The sequence below is a fragment of the Pleurodeles waltl genome, chromosome 7 (assembly GCF_031143425.1).
Source record: "Pleurodeles waltl isolate 20211129_DDA chromosome 7, aPleWal1.hap1.20221129, whole genome shotgun sequence".
Taxonomy (NCBI): domain Eukaryota; kingdom Metazoa; phylum Chordata; class Amphibia; order Caudata; family Salamandridae; genus Pleurodeles; species Pleurodeles waltl.
Genome location: NC_090446.1, coordinates 108,964,422 through 108,977,514, shown reverse-complemented (window position 1 = coordinate 108,977,514; position 13,093 = coordinate 108,964,422).

The following is a 13,093-nucleotide window of genomic DNA, read 5'->3' as shown; positions in this document are numbered from 1 at the left end:
ACTCCCTGTGTGTCAGAAGCATTTTCTATTTCTCCCAAAAACTCCTACTTGGAGAATTTGAGTAAAATAAAAAATATATAATTCTGAACTGGGCAAAAAAAAAAAATTGCTTTCTTAGCATACTGCATCTAACCCACTGCTTTCACCACACCAGCAGACAGTGAAAATCACCACTAGGAAGACAAGGGTCTCAAAATATGAAGGGGGGTTCTTCATCAGGGTGGGAAGGCAGGGCCTCAACTGACCTTGCGGGCCACACACCATGGTTTAAATGAGGTCCAAAGTCTTTATGGCGAAAATATAACTAGTGACACAAATTCACCAAAATGCCATGGGTAGCCAGAGCAAAGTCATGCACGCTTTGACCCAGGTCATACAATGCCCTTAAATGGACTGGAGACCAATCCTCTTGGCATATGGGTTGACCAAAGACTGCAGTGCTTAATTTGTCCTCGTTGTTTCCGGTGTGGAGCACCAGCACTTATTTTTTAGGGCCGTCACTTATTTATTGTTGCCTCAAGCATTTACTGCGAGCAAAAGACACATATGGGAAAGATGGAGGAAGAGAAAAATTAAAAAGCGCCACAATGGGAGAAAGCAGAAAGCTGCAGGAGTGAGCTGAAGGGGCAGGGAGAAGTTCTAAATGGATTGAAGAGGCCCGAGATGGCTTCAGGATTACACTGCCTCAGTATCCTGTGCTCGCACATTCAATTGCAGTAGCCGCATGTTTAAGAGGATGGCTTTGGGCACCAACATGTTTTTATTTACAAATTAAGCACTGCAAAAGAGTCTTGTAGATAATGAACTCAGCAATTTTCAGCATGCGCAGCGAAAGTAATCAAGGTATTGTGCTACTCCAGTTCAAATAGTCGACAGGAAACACCAAGCTTTAAAACCCTTTATTTTTGTATCATTGGGTAGTTTTCATCTTCAAAACGAAAACGAACATGGGAGGTAAATGCTTCACTTGAATGGTCGCTACTGTGAAGATTCTTCTTTCAGATGTGAGAGGAATGGTGTTGTACAGTTAAAATAATTGGAAGCAACATCTTAGAATATGCACCAGCAGAGTATGAATTATTATGGAAAATTACCAAAACTTTGGTCTTAGTAGGGTATGTGTGAATGGAGTCTACTAAAAATACTGTATGTACTTGTATATACTTAATAAACCCTTTTAAATGTATCCATCTCGTTGTGGGCATTGAATTTTACAGTATTTCATAGTTCAGCCCATCTTTGGCCAGACAGATCTGTAGTCAGTTGCACATCTACTCCTTAGCGACGACCTTGGTTGCAGTTCCCATGTCCGCTTCAGCAAGTATGCTGCCATTGGAGACATCCTTTTGGTGGGATTCAAGGCTTAATCACTGCAATGATGGCATCCCACCAGGACATGGAGTTAGTTATGTGTGTACAAAGTGAGATTCTTGCATGACTCATCTCAGCCCAAACAATCAGAAAAGACTTGCTGTAAAAACCTTGCTTGTTTCTGCTAGAATTCACATTGTATTTGTATATTTATTAGCCAGTCTACTTAGTAATATTCTTACAAAAACTACAAACATGAGTGTAAGATGTCTAGGAAAACTCTAGGTTGTAAAACGATGGATTTATATACATCTTTATTGAACTAACTAGTCCACTTTTCACATGTGTACCTTTGTATAATGTAATGTTTACTTATCCGGGGGTGAATGAGTTCTGTATCTATAGACTCAGTATAGCCTTAGAGCCTGATAATGAGGGCTACACGGTGGTTCCCTACTGAAGGAATAAGCCTGAGCCACAGGTGAAGGTCAGGTATAGCCCATGAAAGAAGGGCTATAATTAGGGCTATTGGAATTGTGCAGCAGGCAAGGACCACATTGTTGACTCAAATATGCAGCTAGAAAAGGCAAATTATGTAACTCAATGCGGCACATTTTATGATAGTATTACTTCATATTTTATGATTTTTTCTCATTAACACTGTATGGGGAATTATTTCACCTCATTAGTACTAGGTAACATCCAAATGCATTACTAACCAGCTGAAAGATGACAAGTTATCCTTTGCATAGGGCGTTCCACTTCGCTGTACCACAGGTCGCCGTATTTTAGTAACTTTTGATCAGTTTAAACTAGAAACCTTTTTTTTCGTTAACAGTTGCAGATTGTGCAGTAGATGATGGATTATCTGACAAATGTAGCAAATTCACAGATATGCAGAAAATGCCAAGGCCGCGGAATTGCATGATACCAGTGGCCCTGGCTATAATACTATTATAACATTTCACCAAGTGAGGGTAGAATGTTCTAAATTAAAAGGTGAGGACCATTGAAATATTGGAGCACAAGGTCTAAATCAGCTATTATTGTCTGTATCCCACTGCAGAGGGCTATACGGATCACTGAAGGTCCGCTCCTGCATTACATATAAAAAGGAGCAGGGCTTTAATGGCCAGTATAGCTCACTACAGCGAGCTTTATGGCCATTGAACATTACATCCCATCAGGACGGAATGTTCTAATTGAAAAGGAACAGCCTCCTGAGAGACTTGGGGCTTACAATCCCTTGTGGCTGCTAAGCTTGGGAGCCTTTCACACCCTTTGCTGTGTGTGCCTGGGAGGTACTAGTGCGCACACACACAGCAAGAGCTTTGAAAGTTGGCAACAGCTAGCCCCTTCTCCCTGGGCCCTGCCAAACTGTTTGTCATCATTTAGCAGAGCCTGGAGAGGCAACATCTGAGACTCCAGTGAGACAGAGCGACTGGTGGAGTGAGGGAGAAAGGCAGCAGATTAGTACTTTATAATACTGAGGACCTATCTAAAAGTGTTTTATTCCGCTGCTGTTCCATTGCCCTATATGGCGCTCTCAACAGTTCAATGTTCTCGTAGGAGAAAGGATGAACAGATATTCATGTTGCGAATGCTCTGATTCTATGCTGGCCGCTAGAGGGCACCATTCACCCGTTAAAAAATTGTGACAGCCAGCTGAGCTTTGCTGCTGGCATTCTGGGAAATGACTGGGAAATTGAACTGCTCAGCTTTGGGTGTCCAAGGGTTTTGCTTGAAAGACATGGTCCTGGTCCACTGTCCCTCGGACGACAGACTTCTTAGAGAAAACCGTGAGCCTCGCCAAATGGTCACGAGGACACCCAAGAGATGGGCCCTATGTGCTCAGTGAGCGCGCGCAGGCACACGCACGCACAGTGATGGCTTCTGAAGAGATGTCAGGTCGATTATCAGAACACTTCGTGTACTTATGCGGTCAGAGCAGGCTAGCTCCACGTACGGTCACCCCTTGACCTGTATTTTATTGGCCTGACCCTTGTTTTCATTCCAAGACAGACACAGATATCAGGAAAATGGTTAACGTCCGCCATTTTTCCTCTTTGAAACATTAACTTAAACTTACAAATGCAAAATGTAAATATTTCAAGAGAATGTTATTATTCTCTTGAATATTCATTCTTTTTTAAACCCAATTGTGTTATAAAATAATACAAACATCTTCGCACAAAACTGCTATTCACATATTAGTCCCCCAGAACACTAAACACGCTCAAATGGCTGCTATTCCTACGGGTCAGCAGGCAACCGTAGCTCCAGGGATGGTCTCTCTTAGCTGTCACCAGACTGGGGGTGCCCTGTGCAACACCACACCGGCGATGCAGCATCTGTCAATGAAGGACTAGATGGATCCCTGTGGGACCATCATATTAACACAAGGTCTCTAGCACAGCAGCCCAAGGAGCTGGGTCCCTCAAAGTCACCTGATTGCCCCCCTCCAGAGACGTTTTAAGGCCTGGGCAAAGTGGGCTCCGGATAATGCCAGCTCTGTTCTACAGAGCCTTGCCCTAGTGACCAGATGGTTTTAAATACCGTTTTCCTTTCATTTATTTTTAATGTGGGTGATGTGTGAGAGTCTATACAGGCATGTTGCAGAGAAATGGTGTGCTTATATTCCATGTAACATCCATAAAAAAGTTTCTTTCAGTTCAAAGCAGGTCCTCATATATGATAAATTGGAGAGTATCAGAGAGATTATTTGCAGTAATATTAGTGAGCTGCGGCTGTGTTACAATACAGAAAACACATGGCACTATACCTGAAGAATTTGGACGAGTGATCCAATGACCTAGCCAAAGAGGACCTGAAAGAGCTCAATTTGTATCATAAATTCAAAGCTGTTCCGAACAGGGACCCCCAAAATACATTTAGCCCATGGCTCCCAAAATCCTTAAAATGTCCCTGACTCCCTCCATCAAAAGACAAAGGCACATGGACAGCACGCTACACATTGTGTGCTGGGGCCAGTCTTTTAAAAGACAGTTCACGCTGGAGAGCAGTATGTGCTTCCCGGTGTCCAGTAAGAGACAAGCTGCAGAAATGCGGGCAGCATGTAGCATGCACATCTGCAACCTATTACCATATCTAACTCTGATTGGCTGTGCCACAGAAGTCCTCCCAGTGTGACAGAGTCAGTCAAGCTGATAGCTGGACCCTTTCTCTGAGAATGGTACCAAAGTGTTTAGTAGGCTTGCGTTCTCCTCTGACCGACGTAGTCCATTTGTGTACTGTGTAGAGTTGGCTCAGCTGAGCAGGAGTCTTCCTCTGCGCAGAGACCTCAAGTCTTACTCATTGGGCTTGAGAATAACCCATATTGCTGTCACACTCAGACAGCTTATTCGCACGTAAAACAGCAATGACTCTGCTGGAGATAAGTGTCCCTTTTGAATGTGCTCCTCGAGCCTGTCAGAGTGCATTTTTCTGGCACTTTCAGGCTCAATCAGGTCAATTAGGCTGACTGTGGCATTGCTAGAGCAGCCCATTTCAGTGGCTGAGCTCACCTCAAGCCTGCCAAGAAATCCCATTAGTTATTAGAAGGCACGGGTGGTTCCATGGGCGCAGGATTGTCGTTCACCCGGCCACATACCACACTTGGTAGCTTGCCCGTGCTCCTCCTCAGTCAGTTCATTGTCAGGCTGTTAGATGCGATGAGGCCTGGACTGAGAAACATAAAAAGGTGTATAGTAACGCTCGATGTGCGGTTCCAGGGCGCTGAGGCCTAGGTGTGCTGCGGCCGTCTTGACTGCGATAAGCCTGCACAGTGACCAGCGGTCTCAAAGCCCCTGTTGCATGGTCACAGTGTGAGTGAGCTGAATTATTTATTTATTTATTTATGCGTTTTTATATAGTGCGGAGATTACTCAGAGGTGTCTGAGCGCTTTACAATAGAGCGAAAGAATGTTACATGAGAAATTTAGAGTAACATGGTAGTAGGTGACAATACGTATAGCTAATATTGTCACTCATGGTGAGAGTTACGTATTTAGAAATGACATAATCATTTCAAATTACATACTGGAAAAGTTAAAGCAATTCGGGTTATATAAATATATATTGCCTATTTGCAGAGATGGAGCGAAAGGTCCTTTTAGCTCTTGGTGGTGTCATGTAACAGTCATGGTGGCGGGTGCAGCATGCGAGCCAGCCTGGGAGATGATGACGACTTACTAGAAGTACAGAGTAAGCTTGGGCAGCTAATACGGATGACTGCGGCAGACTGTGGGTGTGTGGGGGCACTTGATGCATGGCTAGAGCTAAGGGCGGCTGGCCGAGTAGGCCGGCCTAAAGGCTTATGTTGCCACTGACTGGTCGCAGGACTGGATGGCGTGTGGCAAGAAAGTGAGAGCTATGAAGGGCAGGTGGGTCAATGCCAACACACCCCGATGCTCAGAGCCACATATGGCACTGTGACTACCCTGAGGACTAGTAGGCAGGAGCAGAGCTTGCTGCCCACCCTGGTGTTGGTTTAGTGTGCAGCACACTGAGCAGCAGGTGGAGGGGAGCATAATTGATCACCCAGGACCTGCAAGGTGCATGAACCACCAACCCGAGCTTGAGTTCACGACACAGAGGCAAACCAAACCCAGGTTAGCGAGACCAGAAGGGAGGCAGGTGAGGTACGAGGTTCAGATGTCAGCCTCAGGGAGCGGAAACAGAGCGGTGCTGCTAGATTTCCACCCAACCACCAGCACATATGTTGTAGCTTTTTTCTGAATAAAATCATATTTGTTTATTAACATAAAAGTTTTGCAATTGAAATGCTTACGTTGTGCTGTACATAACTATATTTTCCTGGCATAGGCCAAACTAGGCCTCAACTCCATTTTGGATTTAGAGGCACCGACATGTTTTATTATCTCATTGACTTCGCAAGCAGCAAAATGCGCACTGTTGTTTTGTAATGATATGCAGTTCTTGGAGAACCTCAGAGGAAGTTCTTTAGTTAAACCGTTGCACTCCAAGGCCTCTTCTTATTTTGTTTACTGTGAGTACTTACTCCTTCTCTGAATTTTTATTGTTTATGTAACCAGGTTTCCTCTAACACCTCAGATGATATTAGGTCAGAAGGAAACACATTATTATTCACTAGAGGGATAGTGCTAGGCTGGTGGTATTATGTGACGTTGTATAATGCTGTATATTGATTTGGTGATATGTTGATATATTTGCTCATCTTATACCGATGGTGTGATTTCCATTGCTTTCCATTGTTACTTTCCTTGCAGAAGTAGTGATTTTGCGGCTGTACATGACACTTTTCCCAAGGCTCTAGGGATGCTGTCTGCCCAATGCTGCACGTTTTGAACTTTGACTATTTTCCAGTCTTTGCTCATGCTGCATCTATTTTAAATGCAGTTGATTTCAGAGCCTTGTGACTATTTTAAGACTAACTATATATTTGCCTTCTGTAATGCAAACGAATATTTGTAAGAAAGCTTTGTGATTTTTAATTTACTGATCTCGAGGCCCTTTTTGAATCAAGTCTTATTTATGTTTTGAATCTCATCTTTAGGGACACATTTCCTCATCTATTCTTGAGGATAACACCTTCCTCCATCCTGCATTTGTGCTTCATTTCTATCACGTAGATTATCTGAGATAGCACCAACACATATCATCAACACATATCATCACTTCAGTGTAATATTCTTTATTGTGGTTTTCGCGTTCATTGATTGAATATACATTTTATTTTGACCATGTCTACCATTTTGGAAAAGTGACTTCTGCAGGCAGTAGTGTAGCCACAGAGTATAGATGGAGTGAGATCCCTCGTCATTAGCTAAGTTAAATTCAGCGTAGCAAGCGGTAGATATGCAGCTCCTAGCTAGACATCCTAGTCAGGAGTTGCAGGAAGGCTAAGGCCAGGAGTAGGAGCATAGGTGACTGATCCAATAAATGCAACCTTTGTCTTATATTCCAAAAATCTTTGTCTTGCTCTAACAAACAACAATTACCCAGCCATCCCTTCAGCACTTAACCTCAAATGGTGCTCAACAGTTCATGTTTGATGTTGCCATCAACCCACTCACAGGCATCTGGTGAGTTCTCTTGCCTTCCACCCACTCATAGGCCTCTGGTAAGTTCTTCGATAACCGGAGGTCGATAACCGGAGGTCGATTACTCGTGACATTGAAGTCCACCCAGCTACACCCTCAAACGGCAGTCAGCAGCACAGTTTCACAACTATAGTGAATACACTACAGTAAAACTGAACTGCGGCAACCACTCAATCCTCCACCTGATTCTTGGAGTATACCTTTCAGTATCCTTGCAAGTAAAGATGTTAAGCAATTGCTTATGAAGACTCCTCTTCAAAAAGGGAAGATTACGTAAGAAAAACTGGCTGAATCACTCACTAGCAGTCCCATGCCTCCTGCTTGATCATCAAATAATGATGCTCTGTACCTTCAAGTGCACAGTATGCAAAATATACTAGCTTTTCTTCCCCCAATCGAGGCCCAAACGAAACCTTTCCAACTGGCATGCATAATCATCATAGTTTTCCGGTTAACATGAAAATGCCTTAATGTTGGCATTTTGCCCTATACTTCTTTAACCTTACAGAATGCCACTTTAGTTCATTTGGTACCCTTCTTCAACAACTGTCTTATCAGTTGGACCACACAAGCAAAATTATGAATGAATATAGTGTACTGCTCGGCCAACCCAAGGAATGATTTGACCTGATCTTTATCCATCTCTATAGAGACCTTGGTGATAGTTTCTGCCAACTACCAGATGGGACTTATTTTTTCCTTCTCTATTGTGAGGTGCATATATGACACACTCCCTATACTAAACCTGCACTATATGTTGTTAGGAGTCAGACCACTCCCTTTCAACGTCTGCGCTGCCTGAAAGAGGACCTTAACATGGTCTACTTGATCCTTCCCAAAAACCAGAATATAATCTTGGAAAAACATAACCTGTCTCGCTTCGTTAAGGCCCACTTCAACACAGTTTGGAAGCAAGCTGCAGCATATGTCAGCCCCAAATCATTGCACCTGAATCAAAAGGCTCCCAGGAAGTCAGTGGTCTGCAGTCTTCTAAAACTATACATGATAGTAGGATGCAGATGAATATTTTGGAATCACCGAACAGTGCCATCGCCTCTGAGATACTGGGAAAGGCCTGGCAAGTCTATACACACACACACACACACACACACACAGTTCTTTTTACCATCATCCTTGTCTACCAAAACCATTGGTGCCAATCACTTGGAGGCTTTGATTTCTTTCATTAACTCTCACCCCAACAATCTGTAAAACTCCTCATTAAGCAGCACCATCATACATTTTGGATTCCTTCTTGTTTTGTGTACTACCTGTTTGGTATTTAAAAAAAAAACTATTTTGTACTTGAAGTCCTTTAACTTTCTCCGTTCCGCCCGCTGGGCTGGAGACCTGGGTCTCCAGCCCGGTGGTCGTCACTATCGCACCAGCGGTATTTTGACCCGGCTGACCGCCATGGTTTTCATGCGGTTTGGAACCGCCATGAAAACCATGTCGGTGAGCACTATCAGTGCCAGGGAATTCCTTCCCTGGCACTGATAGGGGTCTCCCCCACCCCCACCCCAACTCCTTCCCCTACATCCCGCACCACCCCTGCCACCCCCAAAGGTGGCAGGACCCCCCTCCCCACCCCGACCCCCAACAGCAAATCACTCATTCACACACAACACGCACACAGGCACCCCCAACACACATACACGCACACACACCGACATACATGCCAGCATCCACACACACAGTCAGACACGCACACCCACATTCAAACATACACACACACAACCATACAGACATACCTACAGACATACACGCACTCATTCCCAAACTCACAACACCCCCGCAAGCATACACGCACTCACACACCCCCTCTACATACACACACGCACACCCCCATGCACCCACACAACACACAACCCCCCCCCACTCCCCTCCACTCCCCTCCCCTAATGGACGATCGACTTACCTGGTCCATCGATCCTCCGGGAGGGGACGGGATCCATGGGGGCTGCTCCGCCGACACCACACCGTCAACAGAACACCGCCACGCCGAATCACAGGACGTGATTCGGTGGGCGGTGTTCTGTTGACGTGGCAGTGGAGATGGAGCAACCTCCACTTTCCCGCCGACCGCCAGTATGGCTGTTGGCGGCTCTCCATCCGAAAAAGGACGGAGAGCTGCCAACAGTCATAATACGCTGAGCGGAAAACCGCTACCACTGGCAGTCTTCAGCACGGCAGTCCCTCGGCGATCTTGAGAAAAGACCGCTGAGGTCAAAATGACCCCCTATGTCTTTGTGGCATTTGACACATAATCAATCATATGCTGGATAATATGCAGGTTAACAATAAAACAAAATGTTTCTAGCTCAAACGGATCAAAATTTACTAACAAGTGGTGAAGTGTTCGCGAGCAGTAGAAAGCCCTTCACAAATATTAACTGGTCATCTCTTCAGTTGCTTATTTCTGTTTTTGATTGGTAAGCTGTTAGGAATGAGGTCAAATCTCTGGCTAGACTTTACTACCATATATAAAAATTACAAAATAATGAGGTTATATGATGAGAAAATGTGTCACATTATGCCGCATAATTTGCCTTTTCTTGCTGCATAATGTTATCAACCCGTCCCCATAGTTTGGTGCTCCTTTGCTGCATCATTCAAGTGGCTCTGATAAAAACCTATAATCTGAGGTCCAGCAAAACAAACATATTAATACAGGCAAAATTCTGCCAAAAGACCTTTGGAGGCAGTAATATCGTCGAGCTAGGTGTCAGGTCCGGGAATGTTTTGAGTCCTGATCTAAGGAATCAGCCTAATATGCCACCTGTCTAAAACCGACAATAAGGCACTTTATAGAGGTCTTTCCAAGCAACAGAGTTCTTTTCACAGAAGGACTAAACCCCATTGAGGATGGCGCAACTTGCACTGGAAACCTAGGAGCATATTTACGAATATAGCCACAATGCAGTGCAGCAAGGGGACTAGCTGTTCTGCGTTGTGTGAAAGGAAGAGAACTGAAATGGTCCAAATATTTACAAAGAGGTTGCAAATTTCTGCTCTGTTCTTGCACTGGCACACTGTGTGCTGCCAGATGCCAATTTAGGCACCCTTGCACCTTAGAGCAGAATTGTTTTTAACAGGAAGTGATACCTTCTGCACAAAAATAATCCTTAGAGGAAGTTTCCTCTTTTTATGTCTGCTGCAGATTGCAGCCAATGTGGGAACAGGAAATAACAAGGTGAAATGTCCTCGTACACCTCTGTGTGGCAGACACATCATTTTGGGGCAATCACATGTTTACAAGTGTTGTGTTTGTATATCTGGGATTGCATCGGATTTGGTGGGTGCCTGCACAGGCATACCCATGCTCCAACCGTGGAATGAATACTGCAACTAAATATTACACAACTCAGTTAAAGCTGTCACAAAGTCACAGAAGATGGCACAAATCATCCCTTGCAAGGCTTTGTAAATCCCAATTAAGTTCTTGTGTTGCCTTGCAGTGACTTGAACTCACACAAGGACAATGAAAGTCCTTAGTAAATCTGGGCCCAGGTCTAGAATCCTGTCATAATAGCTGACATCCCATTGCTTCGTACCTTACAGTGACGTTTCAGCATCAAAGATGGGGTATGTTTAGCCTAATTGCCTCCAGAACTTTAACAGCAACACAAGCCAGCACACTACACAACATAAGGAACTAGAGGATGCATCAACTCCTGCTGCAGGGTTGGCTGATCCTCAGTGAATAATGGAATCAATCTCAGGGTAAGCAGTAAGTCACCCCACATGCACAGGATCCTCAGGTGTCCAGCTGTAATTTCCCACTCTAGTCAGTGTGTCAGTGGTCTTCTTGTGACAAAACACCTTAAACGGGTTCTGTTAATTATTCACCCAATGGCAAGAGCAGAGTGAATGATCTCTGCAACAGTATCAAAAAGAGTCTTGAGTATTGTGTGGCTGATGGCGTAATACAAGCAGTGGCATAGTGCATGCAACAAAACTGTGTACCTTGGACTGTGTAAGATAGCCATCATTGAGGTTCAGTCAGCCCCTCGGACTCTTGCTACCCGGTGCTACTACATTGCTGTACTATTGATAACTACAGCTCTGATTACAGATTTCAGCGTTAGTCTGAAAAGTAGTGTTATATGCTGGTAATTCAACTATGTGCAGACCTTTGGCTGTGGAGAAGTCCTGTCAGCCTTGTATTCACTCCACAAGCTTAACCCATTCTCTGCAAAATATGTGAAGCCCAAGCACTGATTAAGTACGCCAACGATGGATGAATTAATGGGGGATGGTACACACCAGGTTTAATTTATTTGTTTTTTATGAATTCTGGTTGCACTGTGTGGCCTTGGAAGGGCTGCTCCTTCTAGTCATGCGCACAGTTGTAGTCATCTCATGAAGTGCTGGGCCTTGCCTCTGCTCCTCCCACTGCCTTCTCCCAGACTCTCACTCATGGACCACACCATCTAGGGATGAACCAGTCCTCATGTTCCCGGTGCCAACCTGTCATGACTTACCTTGGTGTCCAGTGAGGCCATGTAGGTAAATGATGGAAATGTTTATTGTGTCTTCTTGAGGCATCTTCCTTGTCCATGCCAGTTAGGACCTGGAAGAGGCCTTGGTCCAAGCACCTGCTCTGGTCTTCATTATCATCTCCTGCAAAGCTCTCTTCTTGTGCCTTTCAGGCTCCTAATATAATTAGATTGTTCAACTGTTTTAGTGAACAACTGACCATAACCCAGGACCCATATCAAGATTTTCACCTCTGTCAATCCTGGGTGGGCAACTCAGAGCACATGCAATGGGCGGCTGCATAGGCCCATTCTGCTGAGCTTGTCCTCTCCTGATCATGGGTAACCATATTCAATGCTCGTTCCTTTGCATTGCTTCACAGCTGCTCCCGGTTAGACCTCCTAACATAGACTACATCTGGGAATACAACGCCCATTCCTATTGGTTGTTCTGAGATGACTGCTCGGAGCACACAATGCCTGGTTGCATGATGGCCCATTTCAAAGGGTTGCTACTTAGCTATTTCTGAGTAGAGAAATGCCGACAGTAGTGCCGACATATATTTTATTCCTACAAGATGCCCCTCTGCTGCTTCTGACAGACCCTAAGAGCACATACAGTGGGTGGATGCATAACTCCCAGAGTTGCTTCTACTCATAAACCAGAATATAATTCTGGAAAGCACAAGCGGTCTCATCCCCTCATGGACCCTCTTCATCACACTCTTTATGCAATGGACAGCAGATGTCAGCCTAAAAGGCATCCAACTGAATCTAGTGGCTTCCAGAGGCACCATGAATGGAGTCAGTGGCTTGCAGTCCTCTGCAACATTATCTGCTAGTAGGCTGCTGATAAGTTCACCACACTGAACATTTCTGGCTTCGTCTAACCCTGGATTAGCTTCTGAGATGTTAGGAAAGATCCTGCAAGTCTAAACACACATACAGATCTTTTTACCACCATCCTTGGCTTCCAAAACCACTGGTGCCAATCACTCTGAGGGTTTGATTTACTCAACTAATCCCAACAATCTGTACATCCCCTCATTAACCTAGTTTTGGGTAGAGCAACCATAGTGTGGACTTATATTCTATTCCTACAAGCTGCTCCTATACTTTGCCTGGCACACCCTAAGAGCACATACTACAGGTGGCTGCATAATGCCTACGGTTGCTCTTTGACCTCTCCTGTTTGCCCTCCAGAGTTTATATTATAGTGAA